The following is a 26,289-nucleotide window of genomic DNA, read 5'->3' on the forward strand; positions in this document are numbered from 1 at the left end:
CTGCTCAGTCTTTCCCTTTTCGAGGCTTCAAGTTCTTTGATGCAATCAACCATCAAAGTCCCAGATCATCAGTGACTGATACTGCAACGAATAAAGCAAGGTCTGTATAACATAATGTCAACAAGTTTCGCCAATGTATTTCTGGGGCCGATGTAATAAAGTACCATTGGGTGGCTTAAACAAAAGAAAACTATTGAAATTTATTGTCTCGCCGTTCTGGAGGCCGGAAGTCTGAGATCAAGGTGTTGTTCCTTCTGAAGGCACTAAGGAAAGATCTGTTCCATGATTCTTGCCCAGCTTCCGGTAGTTCCTTGGCTAACAGCACCAAAATTCCGGTCTTTATATGATGTTCTCCCTATCTGCTTATTGTCACATCATCTTCCCTCCATATGTGTCTCTGTGTCCAAATTTCCCCTTTTTATAAGGAGACCAGCCATATTGGATTAGAGTTCATACTAATGACCTCATTTTAACCTGATTACCTCAGGAAAGACCTTATCTCCAAATAAGAACACATTCTGAGATTCTAGAGGTTAGGGCTCCAAGATAACTTTTTATTGGTGGGGCACAACTCAACCCATAACAATCAACATTCGGAAAACATGATTAGGATAGTCTAGCAAACAGCACAAGGATAATAAACGTAAGAAATTGTAGTAGAAAAAGCGAAGAAACTGTGGAAGCGAATACTGTCTAACTTATTAAATTAATAACTTTCAGGATTTGACCAGAAAGGAGATGCTTCAGATGGGGCTGGGATGATATAGCAGGCCTGACTTGAACCCCTAAGTGTCACCCCCCAGTGGTGACTCTATGATAACTCCAGGAAGCCCAGGCTTCACTGCTCAGGTCTCTGCCCCAAGTGCAGCTACAGTCCCCTTCCCTTAGTTTATCTGAATGTAGATAAGGTGACTCAGAACAGACTTTACATTAACCAAAGGAGGACAAAGGAGATATCAATTCAGAAGCTTACAGATAAAGGTTAAAGGCAGTAAGTTTTTTAAAGAGTAACTTTCAGATCCTACCCAGCTGTGCTTCTCATAACAGAAACAAGAACTTAGGTAGAGCCCTAAGTGAGATGCAGAGATCTTTCTTACTTGGACATGATCATGAGGGTATCACGATGTCAGGTGACAGCTTCCTGGTGACCTGCTCTACACACTGTCTTAGGATGCCGTTAAGGACTAAATGTCGTGTCTCTCCTGCCCCAAATTCATGTATTGAAGCTCTACATTTTAATGTGGTTGAATTGGAGATAGAGTTTCTAAGGAAGCAATTAAGGTTAATGAGGTCAGAGGATGCAGTTCTGATCTGATAGGATTAATGCCCTTATAAAAAGAGACACCAGCTCTATCTTTCTCTCTCTCTCCCCCGGAGTGCACACACAGAGGAAAGACCACAGGAGGACCCGGAGAGAAGGTAACCATCTGCAAGCCAAGAAGACAGATAACGCCAGAAACGGAATCTACTGTCGGCCTCCAAAACTGTGAGAAATAATCGTTTAAGTCACTTGAACTGGGGAATTTTGGTATGTAGCCCAGGCGACTAATACAGATGTATACTCTTCAGCTCAAAAGACTGGCATACTTTCTCAGGTGCTCAGCTCCCAGCCTCTCTCCATGTGGAGGTGCCATCATGACCCCCCTCATTTGGAAATTGCTCCCTACATCGTGTTACCTGCATGGATCAATCCAAGAAAGATCTTCCTGCAGCTCATGTGGGCTAAGTTCTTGTTTCTCTTATGAGAGGCTCACTTCTTTCCCAATTAACTCTGGGAATGACCTCAGGCTTTCAACTGAGTGGCCCCTCCTCCCAAGTACTGGTTTTTCAAATAGCTTTTTGTTTATGTGTTTAAACTCATTTGTTCTAAGTTAGAATAACTGTCTGAACTGTAGGCTAATAGACCAGTAAATGGAGATATGCTACATCTTTCAGGATACTGTTTAGAAGCAGTAGGCAATGAAGATCAAAAAACTTTAAAAATGTTTTATTTTCAAAACCAATTTTGAATATGGAAGATTGTACTGGTATTTTTCTCTGTTTTTTGGTTGTTTTCTATCCTTGTCTGTTTTCTTTACACTAAATTTAAAATAAAGCAAAACGTTAAATAACACCAAATCTAAGCTAAAGATTTTAAAAAATCACACTTCTAAAAGTCATTAAAAAAAGGAGGCAAATAAAATGTACTGATATATTATCCACATTTATTAAGTACTCATTTTAACACAGGCGCTGTTCTAAGCACTTATATGGAAATGCTTGTTTCATCATCTAATCAGGGAATCTTAATGAGATGGTAAGTAGATATTGACAGCATTCTAAGGTTTTGCAGAAAATTGGGTTTTGTGTGGCAAAGTAGGTATCTGAAATTAACACATAGATGTAAAAGAGAATCAGGAAGAATAAAGACCTGTAGAGCATTTGGATTCTAGTATACAATGATTAGAACTGCTCTGAGAAGCAGGCGTTTAAAAGAAAATGTTGAGTATAAAGATAATACATTTTCATTAGCTCTTTGGATGCACTGAGTCATGAAATAAGAAAGTTTTGAAATGGAAAACTTGGAAACTTTGATACATTTAGAAAAAGAATAGCTCTTTGGGGAGATTAGAGAAAAGAAGTGTTCTGAGGAAGGTCAGAGGTTAGGGGTCACGACCCTGAGATGGAGACCTAACTGAGGCAGTCTCTCCTGCAGGCCACCTTATTCTAACTCAGCCTGGTGAACTGTCAAAGAGAGTGAGTGCAAGGAGAGCCATCTGATAGAACGAGGGGGCGAAAATGTTTTACGGCTCGTGTTGACTTTTAAAAGCCTTTATTGTGATATTGCGCAGAGAAGTCCCATGTTCCCTTGTCTAGCTTTCCCCGGTGTTAGCATTTTACATATAATGGGATGGTACGTTATTACACCCAGGAAACTGCTATTGACAAAATACAATGAACTAGACAACAAATCTTACTTGGATTTAACTAGTTTTACATGCACTTTTTTTTTTTTAATTTGGGGGTGGGGGGAGGGGAGTCAGAGGTACGGTATTCACAGTTTGAGAACATGCAGTACAAGTTCCCAAGGTCCTAATGGGCAATGTCCCTAAAACTGTCCCTCCCTCCGTTCCTCCTGCCTCTCCCTTCCATCACTCCCTCTCTCTTTTCCTCCTTGGCTTCCACCCTTCCACACTGTGAAACAATTTGGTAGCAGGCACTGTGCTACGTGCTGGGAAGTTCGGTGAAGGCAGACAGTTGTGGGCGGCCCCTCTTTCGTGGCCACCTCCCCGCCATCCTCATTCAGCCCCTTCCTAGGTCTTCTCGCGAGCCTTCCAGCCTCCTGCCCCCTGCAACCCACTCACTCCTGTGCACAGCTCCAGCTTGATCTTCCTGAAGTGCAGTCCTTAGCTTGCTGTTCCCTTGGCTGAAGTACTTTTAGAAAACTCTTCCTCCACCAATAAAATTAACTAGTACAACCTGTGTTCGGTCTGCCATGATGGAATGTCCCACCCTTCTAACGCTCATAATTTGTGTTCTAGCCAAAGTCTACAGTGGGCTATTCTTATAATCCCCCTGCCGGTTTTCACCCCGTGCTGCCCTAGCCCGCTGGAATGCCACCTCCTCCATGAGGTCTCCCCTGATTTCTCCAAGCAGATGAAACTGCTCCTTTCTTTAACTGCCCCGCCCCCCCCCCACCTCAAGTGTTTTTGCAATCTCGTTGTGTCTATTTTCTCCACCTGGTATGGTGTCCTTTGGGTACATTCCTGGGTCAGATCATGCCCTCCTCCTCTGGGATGGAGACTCTGCATCACTCTCGGTTTTGCTTTAATGTCTGGAGAAGGAACATGGAGTCCGGATCTAGATCTTTAAAAACCCTCTTCCCGCAGCTTCTGCCCCTCGTTATGTATATAAATTGTAGGATACCCCAGAAAGTGGATGCTACCTGCTCCAAGTCTCTTGGGGCTAACGCGCCGACCTCGTGGGACATTCAATGAACTAATGGAGTGCCTTGCATAGGGCCTGGCACAAGCAAGATTTGTACAAGTAAATCTTCAAGTACGGGCAGAAAATTATCTTTCTAAGAAAGAGAACATAGATTTTAGAAATATGGCTGTCTTCCAATAAATTAGAGGTTCTTGGGTTAGTATTCACACACACAGACAAACCTCAGACCCGTGTTGGGTTCAGAATCCTCTGAAAGCTAGAGTCATTCTGACAAAAGAGCTGTCACTGGCTCCTGACAACACGTGCTGGGAATAACAAGGTCCAGCTGTGTGCAGCAATGGCCAGCTCCTCCTCTCCCCAAACATCGTTTACAAGGGTCTGAAATAGCAGAGTCATTCACATCCACGTTCTGCCCCTCCCCCGCCCCTCTGCACACCTGGATGTTTTAGTTGCTTGGAACAAGATGGGGGCAGCACTCTGCTCCCTGTCCCCTGGGGGAAGTGACTAGTAGAGCCAATTCTTAATTGTTTCTGATTCAAGGGAAAGAAGGCTTGTGATTTGCATATCTGTTATCTAATTTCCATATTATGCAGAAGTCTTCCCTTCATTTCTCTGAAGAATTGAGTTGAATTTATGTGCATTTTTTAAATCTCTTTAAGGGTATATGGGGTTCACATTTTACCAAAATTAAATGGATTCTTGGGAATACAAGCATTTTCCTATGACTGAAGTCATAAGGTTTAACTTCATGCCCACCTTCTTACTCAAAGGGTCAGGGGACCTGCTCGCTTTGTAAGGAGTGCAGCTGGCTGAGGACCTCTACAAAGAAAACAGTCATTCCAGGGTTTAGAATACACATATTATGTGGCCAGCCTCCAGTCATCTGAAAAATGATTTAAAGATTACTTTTGAGGCTGATAAAGTTGTTTTGCCAGGAGGCAAAGATCATGTAATTGGACTTTTACAAACTTATGGGACTTGCACCAAATAAGTTGCCTAGAAGTGAACACTTGAAGCCTTGATCCAGTTCATATCATTAATGAATAATGATAACAATGAGATAATGATAGAAATAACAATTAACCACAGACCAAAGGCGTATCTTGTCCCAGAACTTATACTAAGCAGTTTATAGTCTTTTTTTTTTTTTCCTGGAAATTCTTACAGTATCTCTCTCAGTCTTATTTTTACAAATGAGGAGCACAAGCTTAAAAACTTTCAATTACTTAGCCAAAGTCACAAGGTTCCTAAGAGGCCGTCAAGATTTAAAACTTAGTTTCTCAAAAAGCTATGTCTTCGCCTTCTCATATATTACATTTTCTATAACTAGTTAAGAACAGATTAAATTATTTCATTTTCACTTGCTTTGCTTTCTTGTTAAATTAAATATTCATGCTATCATTGGGGAAAACATCAGATTTACTGAACATCCACTCTGAGTCAGGAACTCTGCTAGACCCTTCTGCTCGCTTTATCTCATTTACTCCTAATAATCACCCTTGTGGATGGGTATTGTCACCTCCATGTTTAAAGAGATGGAAACTGAGGCTCAGAGGGGCCAAGGTAGTGGTCACACGGCCACTATGAGGCAGAGCCAAGACGTGAGTCCTTTCTGCAGTAGAGAGTAATCTCTCTTCCCAGAATAACTTTTAAAGGGAGCCCATGTGCTCATTAAAATTCAAACCTTACTCTTCACACTCTGGATTCTTTTTCTCAGCACCTGCTGGGTTGGTGATTTTAATGAATCATCCCCAATAATTTCATGGAGCGTGCTTTGGAGTTAGAAAGCATGGTCAAGGATGGAAGTTTCTCGTTGATTCTTTTTTTAACTTTGCAAGATTATTGTTATTTACAAGAGGCTTTATTATACCTTTCGCTTCATGACTAAAATTTAATAACGTTCTTAGAAATATGTGGGTTGGTAACTACAAATTTAAAATCTGTACAGTATAGAATTTCTTAGGTAAAAATCTAACTTTTATTCTGAGAAGAGACCAAAAATAGATGGGGGGAGGTGGGTTTATGTACCCTAAGGGATGATGAGTACTTTGAAATTCATGTGGCTCTTTTTTTTTTTCCTGAGTTAATATATAACTCTAGTGTGAAAATTAATACCGTCCTTTGGCAAGCCTGGTTGAAATGAGAAATGCATATTATTTTCCTGATACCTGATGTGATGTCATGTACATAACCAGCACTTGGCAAATTATGGATGTTGAGGTTTTTTCCCTGACTTAAGACAATGTTACTAACCCATTCCGGGCTTTAGCTATACCAGAGCCCAGAAATCCCATCATATAGGCCATGTGGTGAGAGGTAATCCTGTCTTTCAATACCAGCTACTAAAGGGGGGCTCAACTCTACCAGAATTTCTCAGTCGTGGATCTAGGTCAATTGGCATCAAAATTATCTGCAATGTGTGTTAAAAATGCGGATTCCTTGGCCTCGCCTCAGAATTTTTGCTGTGGGAGGGTTCCACGTAGAGTGGAATTTAAGACACTGTCTTCTATAACCAGCCACTCACAACCATCCTCACCTTAGTCCCACAAAGGACAGTCCTATCACATGTGGGAAAACGAATTCAAAAAGGATAATTACAATTCCTTCGATCACATCTAGTTTTTCTAGCAACGCTTTACATGTTAATAGTCAGCTTCAGATTTTCTCTGAAAGGTGGCATTAGAGATGCTTAAATCCACAGACAATTCAAGTATAATTCGAAAAGTATAATCTAGTCAACATGTTCAACCTTCATGTACACTCAAACTTTTATAGTTTAAGAAGTAACAAATTTGAAATGTTGTTTTATTATCCTTCTAAAAGATATTTCTACAAAGGACCTTTACCCTTCTGATGTTGATTATCGACAAAAGTGTACATTTTAGGCATTTGCATGAGAGAGAGAAAAAAAATAGGAATCGTTAATGCATGTGTGTGTGTATCCTGCCCTTATGTAGGAATACTGCATTGGATAAAACCAGGCAAGAACTCAATCTGCTTTCCTCTGTCCAGGGTAACTTTTTTTTTTTTCCTATGTAAAAGTACAGGAGATTGATTTGAGGCACTTTGTAATTTCCGAAACTCTTTCCCCAGAAGGTAATAGGTGTTGACCTGAGAACTTTCCCACTGGATGAATCAAAATGATGGGCATAGAGAGAATTATAAAGCTTGAAAGTGATACAGAGCCTTTCCCAGCCTCCATGGGGTATAGGAAGCTGTATTTTTCTGCATTTGCCGATGGAAGTGGGGTGGAGTGTGATTGGAAAGCCAAGCTATAGTCTGCAGTTAGGTCTGCAGTCAATGTGAGGACTGCTGGCTGGCTTCTCCTGAGTGCGGGGAAGCTGAGCTTCGCTTGTCTGAGTCCACACAGCCTTGATTTACTGCTCAGCTGAATAAACACTCCTGACTCTTAATTTAAACCATGTGATCTGTTTTTGTCATGAAAGAGTATTTTACTGTCAAGCTACTTCCTCTTTTTCCCTCCTCAAAAAACCAAAACCAAACCAAACCCAAACACTCCCTGCTGAACTCCAGAAATGGATATCTCAGCATGTCATAATCATATAATACCCTTTCTGAAAGGAGTGTCCAGAAGGAACACTCCCAGTTCCTAAATAGTATGTCGTTGGCAAAACATTTTTTTTTTTTTCTGAGAATAACTGAGAAGGGGCTTTTATGCCTTTTAACAAGTGAGGTGAGGAAAGTTATACACTCTACCTACACGTCTTTCCAGGTGGATGATGGCATTTCAGTTGGTTATTCTTTCATGAAAGGATGCCTTTAAGTCAATAATTTGATCAGTAATGGAGTGTTAGAACATCTCTCACTCAAAGGTTCTGCTTTTTTTTTCATTAAGTTTCCCACTTGTTCAAAAACTTCGACTCCTTATTATTTCTTCTTCTCAAATTTATAGTATTCCATAATCTAGCTACATTCTCCAGGAAGTCCAAGATCGAAGTGTCTGCAGATTCAGTTCTCGATGAGAGGCCACTTTCTGGCACGAGTCCTATCATTGGGGCTCTACCTTCATGACCCTATCTATATCTAATTACTTCCTAAAGTCTCCAAATACTATCACTCAGGACATTAGGGCTTCAATATATGAATTCTGGACGCAGGGCACAAACATTCACTTTACAATAGGTGGAACGAGATTGTGAGTGAGTCAAGGAGCTGGCCATACACAAATTAAATCACTTTTATGAGAAAAGCAAAAATATGTAATACTCAAAAAGCAGAATAAAGAGAGTCTGCCTTAGTACTTTTCAACATCAATCAAGCATCATTCAGCTGAGAAAATCCTTCACCTCAGCTCAAGTTTTGTAGAGCAGTTCTCATACCTGGTTGCACTCTGGAATGACCTAGAGATTAAAAAAAAAAAAATGTTAACCAGTGCCTGAAGTCATTCTCCAGCTGACTGAACTGGAATGCCTGGGAGTGGGGTCCAAGAATCTGTAGATTTTAACTCTCCATCTAGTGACTCTGATGTTCATTGAGTGTTGAGGATATGTTCTGTAGAATTATCAGAATTTAGATACTTTAGACTTTTTCTCTGCTAACTTCTGACCTGTGCCATCAGGGTGTGACATGTGTCATCAGGGTGTAGCTCTGAGAACTTGGCATTAAGCCCACTTTTACTGAAAAAGCTCCCACGGTGTTGGGGTGTAAAGAAGCCTCTGTAATCGAAGTCATAAAAGGGTTTTATGCCAATTTGTTCTTGAAATATTTTATTCAGAAGCACATTTAAAAGGGCACAAGAGGGCACATCCTGGAAGGGTCTTGGTCTAGAGAGCTTGGATGTGACAACTGGTACCAGCGGAAGAAGGGATTAGAGTCGATGCAGATACACGGTGTAGTTAAAAAGGCTTCTTGGAAGACGTCAGTTTACAACCTTGCATTTCTTTTTGTCTCCTCTATTTTTTTTATAAGATTATTGAGGTAAGAGATAGTGTTCAATTTGTCTTAATATCTCCGGCACTTATGACAATGCCAGGCACAGAGTATTCAATAGACAAATGTTGGGTGAAGTGACTCAGACTCTGGAAAAAGATTAAGGTTTAATCCTGGATTACAAACTTCTTTGATATGACCACTCATATATAGCACAAGCTTTTTTCAAAGCCAAGGATAATTTGACAATTTCCAAAATAACAGACATCTGTTATAATACAATTTCTGTGTTCACAGAATAGGGACTACTGCAGGTGTGTAGCAAAATGGAAATAAAAGAATTTAAGCTGTCCATCAGTTTTGAATTTTAGAATAGCCATGATTTACTGAATATATGAATAAGGACGGACCACATTTAGTCAGCTTTATCCTCATTGATTCATAATCCTTTGTTCATTACTGAATTGGTGGAGCAAGATACGGTTCCTGACTTTGAGGATTGTCTACTGTAAACAAAAGCTAATAAAACAGAGAATTTTAAAGATAATTTCTGACTCACAGTTAAGGGAGGGAGATTCATTGTGTGTGAGTATTTCCATGTGCAGGTATTTTGTACACGAAGATGCAAAGATATTATAATATGTAAGAATATCTTAGAGAGTAAAAATCATGAAAAGTTTAGGTTTGAACTCCATAATTTCTCCTATCGAAGTCCCCAAACTCTCTAGTTCTTTAACAAAAAAAATGTGGCTATGACTTAGTCAAAGTCAAAGATATTCATTGGGCCATATTTTTAAATGTGTGTCTATGGTGAAAACCCTGTATTGGGGTGAACACTCATCATCACCTCACTTCTTTCTGTATCTTCCACAAGAGTTGGGAGAAGGTTCTTCCATCCTTTGCTCCTTCAGGCATCTTTTTGTTCCTAGGTTACAGAAGGAGGATCTCACTTTTTCCTTGGCTCCTTTATTCAGTCTTTAGTTGGGCTTTCAGATCCTTGGGCTTAGTCCAAACCTGAACTGGTAGGTTTGAGTGGCCCTGAGGTAGGCCTCTCTTGGCATTGGAGGCGGTCTCTTTACTGGCCTATACATCTTCCCCCTTGAAGACACTGGCATCCTCTGCCTTGAGCTTCTTCCTATCACAGCGTCTACAGTCAAGGTGCAAGCACAGGCTCGGTGCAGAGACAAAGAATAGGCTTCTCTGCTTTCCTTGTTTCGAGATGACTCTCAGGCAACAGCAACTCATGAGGTCTATAGCCTCCTTCACTAATGATCCACATGTGCGTTTGGAGCCAAGCAACCAGCCAAGAAAGTATGCTTGCTGGCCACGTTCCTCCCTGCTTAATTACTCACTAGAGGATCTCACAGGAGGAGTGGCTGGGCTACAATAGAACATGGATATCCTGGGGACATTGGCCCAAAGCCCACTGTAATATAGCTCTAACACTACCTGATCCATGAGAGAATCTGGTTTAAAACTGATGAATAACTTTTATTTGAGCCCAATAGAGTAATATGTTACAGGAAATATTATGGACACAAATACATTAGTATGGCATATGTTTACAAACCAAACCAAAGGTTATATTTTCCTCTCATGTAAAACTTCTTATTCTACATTTAAACCTTCTGCAACAAGTACAGCTTGTGATTTCACCTTTATTTCAAAAATATTTGGAATTTTGAGTCGTGTTTCTCTTAAATAACACCATTCTATCCAAATAGCAACATTTAAAAAAGTATGTCAAATAAGCTAAAATTTCTGTTAATATTGAGAGGTATTGTAGAAAACATTATTAAGCCTGTGTATTTATTTATTCATTTGTTCACTTATATACTTATTTAAATGACAGACCAGAAATAAAAGAAAGGTAAATGGTTTGTGCAGAGAAGCCAGGGTTATGAATTGGTGTTGGATTTTTCTGTATCTATTGATATGACTTATTGATATGATCACGTGATTTTTCTTTTTTAGTCTGTTGCTGTGATGGATTACATTCATTAATTTTCAAATATTCAGCCAACCTTGCATGCCTGCGATACTTCCTACTTAATTGTGGTGTATAATTCTTTTTATAAATTTTTGGACAGCACCTACAATTTCATCTCGTTCTCTTTGCAGTTTTTTTTCTTCAATATGTTCAGATATCTTTGTTCCTGAGTTCAATGGTATTTCAATGACTCAAGATGTTTGGGTTGCTAATGAGTTCTGTGGTGGCCTGAATGTGATGAAAAGTAAAATAATTTTTTCCCAGTGGTTCCATTTACCCTCAGCACACTCTGGCAATCATAAAGACTATCAATGAAGATTTGTCTGCTGTTTTAATTGAAGGTAACATTGCTGTAACTAGTCAATGATCATAAAAGGATAAAAAATATCAAGATGTATTAATAAATTGTATTCAGCATTGTTATTGACAAAAAACACAAACTCAAAAAAGGCAACGAGTAAGCAATTTAATGTTCAAGCATGTCATCATCATGCTTGCATCTAAAACAAAACGTCTTAGGAAGATACTCTTCAGCACAGAAAAGAATGATACATAAAAAATGAACCATTTTTTACTGTTGTCCTTATTGCTTTTCTACTGAGAATTTTATATAGTTTCTGATAATTAAGTGAGATGAGGTCATTTTCTTTGGTGAAACTTATTATCCATCAAAATAAGTTATTTTGGGTAAGAAGTCTGAAGGTTAGGCAAATGATATGTCCAATTGCACACCTATTTAGTTCTTAGAATGGTAAACTCCCTTGGCACACAAATTTTTCCATATGATCCAATTTATGTGCTGGGATTACTGAAGCTGGTTTCAGCAATCACAATAACCTATTTTTTAGTACTGGATAAAGTGTGTATTCCCATTGCAAAATCAAAATCTGCTGCTTATTATGCTAATGTGATATTTACAAAAGCCATCGCCATGGTTTCCAGCTCAAAGTCCTTCAAAGCCTGAAGACTTGGTCAATGAAAAGACAGCCTCAAAAGCATACAACTCTTAATTTAAAAAATAATAATAATAAAAAGCTTTCTTAAATAAAAGGAAAAAAAACATCAAGGAGAAACACTTTTGGCAGTGGAAATGTAGCAAATGTATCAATTGCAGAAAAAGATTCAAAGGATAACTACGGTTGACTATATTTTTAGTAATTTGATCATTGATGAGTAATAGGGTTTTTATTGGGAAAAGTATATTTGCTTAAAATTATATTCCATTTGATTCTTTATAGTTCTATGTTTTATAATAATCAATGCTAAATTGAGCAAAAGCTTTCTACTTTCAACACAAAAATTCTTTCTGCTGTGATAATATTATTACATTATATTCTCAAGCTTTCTTTTCATGCAATAATATTTTTAGCTGTCAAAATTTGCAGTAATTTGGGGATCTTATATAGAACAATTAGTTCTGGATGAGATACCCTCCTGTCCTTTAAGGCAGCAGTGACCGAGCCACATGCTACCACAACTAGATAATGCTGTCCATGTATCAAGGCAGCTAACTAAAGACAATTTTCTAGTGTTTGGAAGATAGCAAAGACATGGTCTGCATCTTTCAGTCCTCCAACAGTTGTTTTAAGGGTGCATATTAATTTGTCGACTATGCATTGTTATATCTTCAAAGAATCATTTCAGTTCTTAAATTCTCAACAGAGCCAATGTCACCCCTAGGAGAATTATAATTTGTTCCTGAATAGTAAAAAAAAAAAAAAAAAATTACTTTCTCATGCATATAGCACAGATATCTATGTAGTACATAAACAGATATACAGTTGATCTGTAGAATCGAAATTTCTGTGGTGGGGGTGGGAGAAAAGAATGAATTTTTAAAAATCTTTAAAATATCTGTAACTTCATTTAAAACTCATTTTAAGATAAAAGATAATAAATTATGTAATACTGTAGATACTGTGCCATCTAAATGCTGGTGATTCATTGAATAGGTATTTATTAAGTAACTGTTGTGTACTACGTACAGAGATTGAGCATTAAAAAAAAACAACTCACCACTTTCCTCTCTGGCTTTATAAAGAGAAGAAATGAACATTAAAATACTAATTATATAATTAGTAATTTAATCACAACGTGGGCGCAGAGACATTGCTCAGTTTTTACAATGCTTGGTCATTGGTGAGTAATGATCAAAGAGTAAATACTCGAATGTATTCAATGAGAGAGCATATATTATGAGGACCTGGTCTGGTTAGGGGATAGAAACCTACGCTGTGAAAAAAGAATTCCAGCTGAGATCTAACGGATGCAAAGCCATGGAGAGAGGAAAGGAAAGGCAGGGAATAAAAACGTGTGAGGATTCTGAGCAGAAACAAGCTTGGCTCTTTGGAGGAACCAAAGAATAGATGTGTTTGGGAGAGGGAGACTGGGGGAGATGGTCATGAATGAGGCTGGCAGACGGTGGGTCAAACAATGTAGGTGTGTGTGAACCGTTTTAAGGATTCGGGGAAAATAGTCAAACAGAAGTAGAAGGTGATTTTAGGGTTTTAAGTAAAGGAGTGAGTGAATGTGACGTGACGTGCATATTGAGATGCATTCTGATGATACTGTGGAATTTTAGCTGAAGAAGGGTGGGTGTGGGATACTAGAAAAAAAGGCTTTTGCATGAGCCCAGTTGGGTGGTTGCAGTAATATTTAGAAACTGGTAATCATTGATTGACTATAAGAGGTGAGGAAGAAAGAGGTACAGAATAAGAGGCTTTATATGTCATATTTTATATACTGAATTCCATTAAGTCCGCTTCACAAGCAAGTTTTCTATTTCCGCAGCTGGGTGGATGGTAGACCCATTCCTGAAATGGCATGCACTGGAGGAGAAGCCAAGACTGGGATGGAGAGGGGTCGGAGGAAGACCCTGGAGAGAGATGAGAAACCCATTTCTGAATACATTAAGTTTGAGGTGCCTGTGAGATATTTCAGTAGAAAAGCTGAGTAGGCATTGGCTGGACTTAACGAGAGATCTGAGCTGGAGACCAAATTTGGAGTGTATAATTGGACGCTTGGAGCTCCAGGCAATAGCCTTGGGAAAGAATACCAAGGAAGAAGACACTTAGGCCACATCTGTAAAGGGAAGACCGGAGGAGAACAAGGACAGTCTGAACATGGAGGCCAGGCCTTCACAGGTGAAAGGCCTCACTTTATTCTTTAAAAGAGAGGAAGTTGAGAGTGAGGGAAAATGCAGTAAATCTGTATAGGCTTGGTCACAGGACTTTGAGAAAGTCCTTGGCTGAGATAGTTTTATTCTTACAAATATCCAATTCACATCAAGAACAATCTCAAAGTCCTGCTACTTAACCCTTAAGTTTATATCTTCCCCTAGGTCACTGCAAAAAGACATCTAATCATTACCCTCAAGGCTTTCACTCCAGCTGACCCAGCAAGTTCTCATTGTTTATCTTATAATAAGGAAGAAAAGGTCCTTTTGGTGCCTAATGAAAACAGAAATAGACACTATAACTTTGTTATCTTTCAGAGATAAAGACCTAACATAAATTCTTGGTGGGGAAGGTTAATACCTTGTCTAAAGTTCATAATGGTTTTGTTCCTTTTGGCTGTGGGATTACAAATTCAGTGCCAAGAAAATCTCATGCCCCTTCTTGTGTCTACAAAGAGTACACAGCATGAATGTGACCCCAAGAGAGACAAGATTGATACTTTGTTCTTCTCTTTTTCTTGCCCGTGTATAGATGCCAAGGATTAGATCACGTCTTAATAAGAGATTACAATTCCTTTAGGGATTAATTTAATTTAAATGTCAGAATTTGGTGGGGAGGATGTATTTCAGCACCTCAACTCAAAAGGAAAGAAATATTGTTTAAGTATGTTTAGATTTTGTGTCTGGAGGGCAAGGAACTTTAAGGTTTAAAAGTGTCAGTGGTTTTTCAGGAAGTGCCAGGCTTTAGAAGATTTTCTAGTTTTCTGTTTTTTCTCCAGAAGGGATTCTTGCCCTTTTCCTACCAAGATGAATCAGAGAATGTTCAGATCTGAATCATACTCCCATGGACATACCCAGGTCACAGGTGCTCACTTTGGCTGTGGCATGAACACATTTGCTGTGACCGCCATCTTCTCCCACTCAAGAGAGATTATTATGGTTCAAGAGTGAGTGATGTATATGAATGCAATGGAAACCATAACGCCAGCTCTAAATAACACATATTATGTAAGTCATATATGCTAGTCACAAATTATAGGATTCTGTTATTCATAAGACGGTGAGCACAAAATGCTAAGTATAGAGTCTGATACATACCAAGTTCTCTCTAAGTGGTAGCTCCGAGGAAGAACAAGTGACTTGGCCTCTATACTGGGCCAAGAACACCATAGGATCTTTCTCATGCATAGAATTATTTCACTGCCCTCACGCCAACCTTCTGTATCCTTCTTCTGAATCGGTATCTGACACTAAATTTTACAGCGATTCCATATATTTTTAAATGGATGCAGTTTTGTTTGCGCCCAGGCGCCATTTATTCTAGAATTGTACAATAAAAGTATAGCATGAGCTGTACATTTGAACCACATATATGATTTTAAATTTTCAGTAGCCACATGCGAAAACCAAAAACAGGTGAAGTTAACTTTAATTATGTATTTTATGTGATCTAATATATTGAAAGTGCCCTCATTTAACATGAAATTCATATAGAAAGAGTACTAACAAGATATTTATATTCTTTTCTTCATACAAACTGTTCAAAATCTGGTATGAATTTTACTTACAGTGCGTCTCAATGTGGAGGAGCCTTTTTACAAGTGCTCGATAGTCATGTGTGGCTCGGGGCTATGTATTCAACAGTGCAGGGCCATACTTCACATGTCCAATCCCATTACATCCTCTTCACAAGCAAGGGGAGTTACTATTACTTCTCTCATTTTACAGATGTGGAAACAGCATACGAGAGCTTGAGTCAACTGACCTAAGGCTCACAGTCATAAGACCCAGAGAGTCTAACTGAAGTCCTGTTTCTCAACTATCAAGCCATATGCCTTCCACGGTGCTTATGCTTTCAAAGAACGTTGAAAACCTGAGAAGGTATTGCAAAATCCTCTTTCTCTTGCCTTCCTTACCTATTTCTAGCTTCGAATGGTTTCTGGCAACCCTTGGCTTTCCTTGGCCTGCAGCTGCATCACTCCAATCTCTGCCTGTGACATTACCTGACCTTCTTCCCTCTCTGTGTGTGCCTCTGAGTATCTTCTCTTCTTATAAAGACAGTAGTCATATTGATTTAAGACTCACCCTAGTTCAGTATGACCTCATCTTAATTAATTACATCTGCAAAGACCCTCTTTACAGATAAGGTCGCATTCTGAGGTTCTGGGTGGATATGACCTTTGGGGGCATGATTCAAGCCAGTACAAGAGTTTACTAATGTCAGATGCATTACTGGGCACTAGGAATGTAATAGTGAGTGAGATACACATAGTCCCTTCCCGTTCACTAATCGTCATGGAGACTGAAGACAGACATTGATCAAATAGCTAAAGAGGAGCTTTCCTGGGTAATAGATATCTGAATAGAATTGAGAAGCAGGAGAAGTAGTTTAGTTTCACTGTTTATGAAGCAAACTTTCGAGAGCTGGGATAAGATCTTAACAATCTTTGAATCCTTTGTGCCTGGTACATGGTCGATGTTCAGAAACTGGGAACTGAATGAAAAATATTGCTCTTCTCATTACAGAAATGAAGTTAAAAAAACGTGGCAAGAAGGTCAAAGTCTTATTTTGAGATTATTCTGATTGGCTGAAGAAAAGACATCTCTTAACTAGAAAAAATTTCAAGTCATAAGCAAAATTTTGTCGATGAATATCTTTTCCACTTCGCCCCCATTTCAGCATGACTTTCTTGTCCCATGTCTTTTTGGTCTTGCATTCAATTAGTCTCTTTGTGCTCACTGAGAATACAGTTATATGGCTCATTATATTAGATAACAATGAAATCAAATTGGTATAATAACCTGCTTTCTCTTTTATCAGTTTAATATGTATTCTCAGATGTTAATAACTCCAGTATATTTCAGAATTATTCTTCTGGATATTCGAACTTGAGCATTGGCCAGATTAGGTGATGGAAGAAAATGGGGGCAATTATACAATTGAGAATCTTAGTTTTTATCTAGGAGATAAGAAGAACAAGACGAAGGTAAGCATTGTCAACATAGAGAAAGGGTAGCTACTCATGTTGGCCAGGAGAGAAGGGTATTTCGTCACTTTTGTGGTTGCGTGGTGTCCTTGCTTTTGTCTATGTTCAGACATGATTACAGCATATCTTTTGGGGGCCTGGGTCCATCATGGTCATTAAGTGACCTCATCTGATATTAAAATTCTGTGAAATAGTTTATGTATATAAGGAATACTGTGGGTTGCTACCAGCTCTCAGTTGTCAGAGCCTTTATTTGGTTTTAAACACAGAGACACCTTGCCCCTACCACCTCGTATCCCTCCCACCTGTTAGAGAGTCATTTTTATTCGGTTACTGTTTTTGCTTCTGGTATTTCTTTTTTCTTTTTTGCAAATACAATCATGTATATTCTTATTCCTTTGTAAGTAAAAGGTACCATATTACGTACACTATTCTACGCTGTGCTTGCTTCTTTTTATCAATAAGCACTGAAGATCTTCCCATTTCAGTATATAGAAGAATCTCTGATTCTTTTTTACAGGTATATAGTATTCCATTGTCTAGATGTATTATAGTTATCAGAGCATTTTGCCATTTTAAAACAAATACCTATGCTCCTAAAGTAATACTGTGTATGGATGTTCATTGTAAAATACTAAGGTGGCATTTGAAAGCATTTGCTATGTAGACCAGAGTCAAGAAAGATGTAATAGACACTCTGGTAAACTGGTTTCTATTCTTGATTCTGCCAGCAATGTTCTTGATGAATAAAATAAACTCTCTGAACCTCAGCGGATAAATCACTTAAACTCTCTGAGTCTTAGTTTTCATATCTATGAAAATAAGGCATTGACAAATACCTGAAATCCAGACAAATTTCATCCTCTAGTTCTCATTCTGATAGCTGAAAAACAATGATTTGTGGATAGATGTTTAACAACTCTCTCTCCAGAAGAGAGAAAGCCTTGATTTGTCACATTTGCTAATTACCATGGTGTAAATACTCCCACCATGGCCAATTTCGAGCTACTAACAGTTTAATGGCCAGCTGGCAAAATTTCTGAAAGTTTTACAGTTGGCTCTTCTGATTCTGACATGGCTGAGAAAACTTTCTAAAATGAGATATACTGAGATTCAGACGTTATAACTTCCTCAGATGAAAGATATATTGTAAAAGCTCAAGTTACATGACACAGGTTTTTTAAAAAAAGGAAGAAAATTGTCAAAATTTATGACAGAGACCTTAACCTGGACAGGAATTGGGAGGGCATATGGGAGAAGCTAGGGCCTGTGAGAGGAGCTCTCACACTTTATGTCATCAGAGTGTCTTGCAGGAAGAACTTTACATTTACAACAGAGCCCCTCTCCCTAACTTCCTCTTCCCCTCTATGAAGTACTTCCTCCATCTTTGTCCAGGCAGAATCTCCGCATGGCTGGCCATGGCTACACATACAAGATCGCATTCCTTTCCTTTTCCCTAAGAGATCCTTTTTGGTGATGAAATACCTAGTCAATTTTTGTTTTTAGTTGACAAAACTAAAACATATTATCTTCTAAATCTTTTACCTTTAGCAGTTCCTAAAGCTTTCATTAGTTTGTAGCACAGAAGGAATGTTAAGGGCAAACTAACTCAATTTAATAAATATCATATATTTACCCAATCTTTGTCTATGAAAAACTTGACTTCATTGGGTCAAAGTTTACTAAGTTAGTACACTATCTAATTCTGATTCTTGACTATGGTTGCACATTCTAATCAGCTTTTGAAAATTACAGGTATCCAGGCCCCACCCCAAACTAATTAAGTCAGAAATTCTGAAGGATGGAACTCAGACACGAGTTCGAGTTCCAGAAGATTCTAATGTGCTACCAGGATAAAAGATAACCAGTCTTTGGATATTGGCATACCTCATTTTATTGCATTTTGCTTTATTATGCTTCATAGATGTTGAATTTTTTTACAAATTAAAGGCAAGACCCTCCACCAACAAAATGATTACAACTCATTTGATTGCAATACTTACTTTATTGTTGTGGTCTAGAGCTGAACTCATAATATCTGCAAGGTATGCCTGTACTTTGTATGTCGGTCTTCTAACACATCTTTTACTCTCTTAAGGTGAAGCATACTGTGCAGATATGTATCACAAACAGATAAAGATTCAGCTAAACTAATTCAAGCAGGAGAAAAATCTTTGAGATCCTAAAAATAGAATTAATGCAATAGATCTCTCTAAAAAATAAACTCAACAGAACTCAAAATCCGGCCTCTCATCTTATTGCTCGAATGTAAAATCCATTGCAAGGGTGAAATTAGAGCATATCTCCATATGAGATTTAAGCTTGTTTTGTCTTAAATGAAGATCATCTTGTTTCTTCTTTTTCACTGGCCTTGAGAAGCAGCAGACCATCCCAGCACGCAAGAAATTAATTACCCTACAGGACCAGGTGCAACCAGTTAGTTGGTTGCCATGGAGACCAAAGCTATACATCTCGGATTTTCCAGGATGGTATCTATTTCATGAAATCTTATTCTTTTCAATAAAGGTCATTTATAAAAATGCAAACGTAACTGTGATTTGATTATTTCAGGTTTGCATTAATACATAAACAGAAAACAATATTTGCCAAATAATGACTCCTTGTATTTTTTAAGAAAATTTAAGAATAGGTACAATTCTAGTGAATTAGAAAAAACAAGCAAACAAACAGTAAATTCAAAGCATTTAAAAATTCTGTTGGAAAAACTGGGAAACTAATTTCCTGGAGTCCTCTGGCCCTTGAAAAATGGTGCTGTTATGCCTAATATAAGTTAAAGTTGAGTGTAACACAAGAGGTACAACAGATCTCATCCAAGATTTCATTATGATTCTGTCCAAAGCAGTTTACTTTCAATTTTTCTAAAGAGAACCCAATGTTGAGTTACATCTTTAGAACGTAACTGAAAGGTGTAATTGATTAGCCAAAATGGAAGTCTTTTTTTTTTTCTTAAAAAGGTCTTTGTTTACACTCATTATATGAATAGCCTTTAGTTATTCTACATAATGAGAGTTTAGTTAGTGGTAATGTGCCAATGTTGGTTTCTTGGTTTTGACACATTACCATAGTAATTTATGTGAGAAGTTAATAGGAAAACTACACACAGGGTCTATGGAAACTGTCTGCATTGCCTGCAATTTTTCTGTAAACTTGAAATTATTCCAAAATAAAGAATTTATCAATAATTAAAGTGCAGCTATTCATTGTGGGGGATTGATTAATTAATTGTAATGGATACCAATGTGAGTTGCATTGATTATGTTAGGTTGACAATAGAAATAATTTGGTGAAATTTTGAGAATTTGCCTTTATTTTGGGATTTCATACTGAATTTTAAACATATTCTAACAAACAATTCAACCCTACAATTTTTGGACGGTTTTTACTTTCTATTGCATCATCCATAATTTTGGAAATGTCATAACTTTTATTTTGAGCAAATCATCATGGGAATCTAAATGACAGAATTAGCTATATTTGAAATACTGAATTTTGTAATATAAATATCTGCTACACTAATAGTGTACATAATGTACTAGAAGCCAAGTATTTCCATATTTCTTTAAAGCTAATTTCTTTTGATATTTAAGTAATACATTTGCAATAAATTATTTGTCCTCATTTGGAAAAAAAAATCTACTTTTGTATTTCTTTGACTTCTGAAGGCAAACAGTACTTGAAAACAAGTCTGTCCTTCAAAGGGTTAAAATATCCATTGATACTCACTACCTCCTTAATTTTTAGAGACAATTAGGACATGTTAATGATGTACCTTTCTTTATATGTGTGTCAACTAAAGTTTATTTTATAATTCGTATTTAGTATCGAATGATGTGTTTTCTAAAGCTCCAGGCACATAATACGTGCTTAATGGATGTATATTAGATGAAGAAATAAATGTGAGTTAAATTTAATGTTTTCATATTTAGCTGCTTTTATTTTATTTGAAATGTGCCTGAACATATAGACCTGACCTATTTCCAGGAAAGTTTATTCCAAGGTGTGTATTTATCAAAGTCTCCTATTACAGAGCAATCCAATTGAGTACATGACATATCACTATTATACAGTTTCCCAATAAGAGAATCAATTTGGCTTATGAATCAACTCTAGCTCAGAATTCGGACTCATACGAGTTTTATACTTTCTTGGTTTTCTACTTTTTGACCTGGATTCCATGACTAACTCTACAAAGACTAAGTTAAACATAGCTTCCAGTCTACAATATATAAGAAAGATGAAAGGTCAAGATTCTTAATATATAAGGTAATTTAAAAATCAATAAAAAGGGCAGTTCTGGGCAAGATAGAGTGACAGTGACTGGATTTACCCTCCAGCCTGAAACAACAAAAACACTGGAAAACTACATATGAAACAAAGTTTTTTAAGACTGGACATCAGGCAGCCAAGTAAAATGATCCTTGAGAAACTGGAGACAAATGACGTGAGACCTATATTTACCCCAGCTTAACGCTTCGATGGAGTTTCAGGAAGCAACACAGTAAGAGAAGCTAAAGCAGAGCCCAGAGGTCTGTCTGTGTTGAGGAACCAGAAATCAGAGCCTGAGAAGGCCAAGTTGTCTAGAGTTTGCTGGACAGAGTACCAGAAAGAAGAGAGCAGCAAAGAGAGAGAGAGATCTGGAGATCAGCAGAGGGTCCCCTTTGGGTCCCCAGAGGGGTACTAATCAGGGCATGTACATGAGGAAATTACCAGAGACCAGGAAAAGGACTACTGACAAGATATAGAGGAAAGACTGGCCTGTTTTAGTACAGTCAGGAGTAGTTTGTGTGCCAAGAAGCCAAGGTAAAAAAACAAAAAAGAAAAACCTCCCAATTATGGAATATTATGTAGAATGCTCAGAAGGCTTTTGCCTCAGTAAAATGATTGGGGCAAGATGAGCCCTCAGTAAAGGGAGAAATTAGGGACAGACTAAAACCTGTTCTGAATCTACCTGACAAAAGTTCAAAGCAAAATTTGAAAAGATTAAAAACTGTTTTCAAGTACTTTAACTGTGTTCCAGACCAAAGCTCAAGAATATTTATAGGAATACAAAAATATCTAGTACCAACAATTTAAAAATCATGAAGTTGAGCCTTCAATTAAGACGAATTAAAAAGCAGGAAAAAAACAACCCCCTAATGAAAAAAAAAAATGGTATCAACCCAAAAATGACACAGATGATTATCGTTACTGTATTCCAGAGAAAAGATTATACCTGGAACATATAAAGACATAAGATATCAAAGGCCTATGAGGAAAGAAAAGGGAGCACAGAAAAAGTATTTGTAAAGAAACAGCTGAAAATTTGATAAATACTATAAACCCACATATTTGAGAAGCTTAACAAATCCCCTGCACTAGAACATGAAGAAAAATACAAGGTACATCGTAACCATACTGCTGTAAAATAGTGATAAAGATAAATCTTAAAAGCAGCCAGAGGAAACAAGATACCTAATATACAGAAAAACAAGGATAAGGATGATAGAATATGTCTCTTCAGAAGCAATTCGAACTAGAAGACTGTGTATTGTGTTAATGTACTGGAAGAAAAAAATGTTAACTTGGAATTCTATACCCAGTGAAATTATTTTCAAAAACCAAAGCAAAACAAACACATTTTGAGAAGTATAAAAACGAAAGTAGTCATCACTATCAGACCAACACTATAAGAAATGTTGAAGTCCTTCTTCATACAGAAGGAAAATGATAACACATGGAAATTTAGATATAAACAAAGGAATCTAAACAAAGAACACTAGAAATAGTAACAAAAGAACACTGGAACAGATAATTGTATGTGGGTTAAAAAAATACACAGAATCAAAATGGATGACAAAAATGGCACATAGGCAATGAGAAGAGAAAACTCGTAAGGTTTTTGTATTATATATGAAAGTAGACCGTGAAAAGTAAAAGATGTAATTTACAAACCTTAAAACAACTACTATATTAACACAACAAAAAAGCTAATAAGCCAATGAAGGAGACTAAATGGAATCATAAGAAACACTTGATAGAAGAAAGAAAAATAAAAGAAACGAAACAAAAAACATAGGAGACAAATAGAAAACAAATGAAAGATCGTAGATTTAAACCCCCAAAATATTAATAATAATGTTAAACATGGGTAGTCTAATACTCCAATTAAAAGGCAGAGATGGTCAGATTGGATTGAAAAGTAAGACCCAACTATATGTGCCTACAAGAAACACACTTTAGATATAAAGACACCAACAGGTTAAAAGCAAAAAGATGAAAAAGATATGATGTTACATATAAATAATCTAAATACTCAACAATAGCAGATTGGTTAAACAAATTATAGAATATTTATATAATGGAATATTCTGTAGTTATTAACAGTGTTGATGGAGAAGTATATTTATTGATTTTCAGAGAAAATTGTGATTTATTAAGCGAACAGTATGATATGGGAAACGAGTTAGGAAAGTTTTCTCCTAAAATATTAGCATGATTTTCTATGGGTGATATGATTTTGAATGATTTTATTGTCTTCATATTATGTGCTACTCATTATTAACAATCAATTTTGTAAATTAGCTGCCAGACCAACAATAAGGCTATGGGCCTTTCCTTTGACTGTACCCCAAGTTCCAAATACAGAGAGTAGATTGTGGTTTGAGTGGTTCCCATTGCTCTTTGGAAACTTTTTAGATTTTTTAAAAATAAACTTTAAAATGATCAAAGTATTTCTTTCTTTTTCATCTAGTGCCTTCCTGTCCCCACACTTGAACTGTAATTATATCTCCTAATTCATTGCTTCTCAGTCTACTTGTGGTGAAAGACTTTAAGAACTATTTTCAATCTATCTCTAATTATTTTGGTCTATTTTTAGTTGAACAAAACACTCCTACTTAAAGCCCATGCTTAGATATTATGGCAATATTAAATTGCTAAAAGCATTTCTTGATGTTTAGTCTTAGTTTCTGTACCAAGACTGATAATAAAAGGTTGGAGACTACACCCTAAAGTAGCACTGGTGTAAACAACTGTCATTGCACAATGGGTCATTCATTCACTGCTAATAACTGGTCCTAAACAATGTATTGATCATTTAGCACTAAATTCATGCAAACATGTTGATAAAGGTTAGTAAGCAGAGGGAGCTTAAAAACAAGCTATAAAGTAGAAACTTGAATTGGGACAGACTTGGAAATTAGGACCGTATGAATAAGCTTTGGATGCTTGCAAATGTCACATTCCAAAGCATTACACCCTCACACAATGGCTCCACATTCTGTAGGTTTCACTTTTGACATTTGTATTTGTATGTTAATATGAGTCACATAGCCAATTTGATTTACTCTAAATGTATGCTATAGAGATGTGTTGCATTCTTGGGTGCAATTTTTATTTCCTTTCGGAAGCCATTTTTGTTTTGAAACAGTCGAATATATTCATTTCATTTTAAGAAGAAAGTCAGTGAAAAAAAAAAGTTGCTATAAAAAACCTTGCTTCACAGTTTACTTTCATTCCTGTTGTACATAGCGAGGATTTTTAAAAATGTAATTTCCTTCTAAACACTATCTATAGATTTGCAAAATATTGACAATAGAAGAGAAGGAATGTGCATTCTCTCTGGTGAAGCAATTTAACGTTTCTGTTTTCAATTATTTTCATAGTATTTCCATAAAATAGTTAAATAAGAAATATTTTTGCCAATTCTGGTGTCCAATTTTACTAAGTAACATCAACATAATTGGGCTAAATCTTATTTTTCCAGGATATGTAACTAATTCTCATTTCAGTTTCTTGTGGCAGATGTCTTCCTTCTTAATCTCACTACATTTTATCTTCAAAGAATGAACTATCTTTTTCCATCAACTAAGAATACTATGAGACAGAAAAGTATTTTAAAAAATGTTTTCCTTTTCTTATAATCAAAGCTAGAACCTCTCAGATTATCAAAATAATTTGTCTCTTTCTTAAATCAATTTTGTTAAAAAGTTATACATTGGCATTACAGTTTTTCTTAAAGTTTGAATAGCTAACCTAGGATTCACAAATCAATCAAATATGAAGTGCTAGAAATATTAATAGAGAGCCAAAGGTGTAACACAGTCTTATAGCCAAAAGTATGGTCAAAGGAAAGATGCTGAAACTGCTTTGATCGAGAAGCAAGATATTTCTAAACTTTTGCAAAGGCACCACCTCTTAATTTAATCCAGGAAAAATATATTTATAAAATCAAGGTCAAGAGGTGTTATTTCAACTTCAGAATGACAATGCCAGCATGCTTTGTTATAATGGATTATTGTAAAAATTTAAGTTGCCTAATTAAAACCAAAGATACATATGTGTCTTTTCTATATTCTGGCAATAATTTAGATCACCAAAGCCTTTTGCACTTTGTTTTTCATTATGAATTACATGTTCTTCCATTCATTACAAAAATTTAATAAAGTATGTATTTCAATATTTTTTCTCCTTATCTTTTTCATCTGCTTTTCTCAATCCTAGACAAAAACATCTCCATATGTGTTTCCTTTGAGTGCTTTCTATTTATTAGTATTTTTCAATATTAAGATTCTTTCCAATGGCTAGTCACGAAGTTGCTGACTAAAGACATTTCACAAATAAGTTTTAGTGGTATTTGACCATGGCTTGGATGTGCAGTACAATCATAAGATTTGGAATTTTTACTAACATTGACTTCTTGCATATGCACTCAAGGGTATATCCTGATGTTGACAAATGGGACATAATCAGGCATGGAGAGGATGAGCAGGAAGAGGAGAAGGAAGAGGAAAAAATGGTAGAAACCTTCCTTCCTGTGTCCATGAACTATGGACATGTTTCCCAAACCCATCTGCCTTCAGATAACTATTAGCAATTGAGGTCTGAAGATCTGATATTTAATTAGCTCCCTTTGCTTCACACATAGAGGCACTGTTTAATTCAGACCCTCATTATTTCTCACCTGAATTCTTGCAATAGCCTGCTAACTAATCTTCTTGCCCCAGGGTCTTACCTTGATGCAAACCATCTCCTTCCTGCTACCAGGAGGATTCTACCTGTAACAAATTCGATCATGTCTAGCCCTCTGTTTAAAAATTTATCAGGGGCAGGCCACCTTCCATCTTCAATCATTGTAATAAAGACCAATCTATTTGACATGCTGTGGTAGCCAAGAAACTGGGCATGGTGAAGAGACAGCTACCTATTAAAAATCATCAGCCCAGAAGCAACTCGCTACTTCTGATCATATACCATTGGCTAGAACTTAGTCACATGCTCATACTTATTTACAAAGGAGGCTAGGAAATGTAGTCTATGAA

This window comes from Rousettus aegyptiacus, unplaced genomic scaffold (assembly GCF_014176215.1).
Source record: "Rousettus aegyptiacus isolate mRouAeg1 unplaced genomic scaffold, mRouAeg1.p scaffold_m13_p_2, whole genome shotgun sequence".
Classification (NCBI taxonomy): domain Eukaryota; kingdom Metazoa; phylum Chordata; class Mammalia; order Chiroptera; family Pteropodidae; genus Rousettus; species Rousettus aegyptiacus.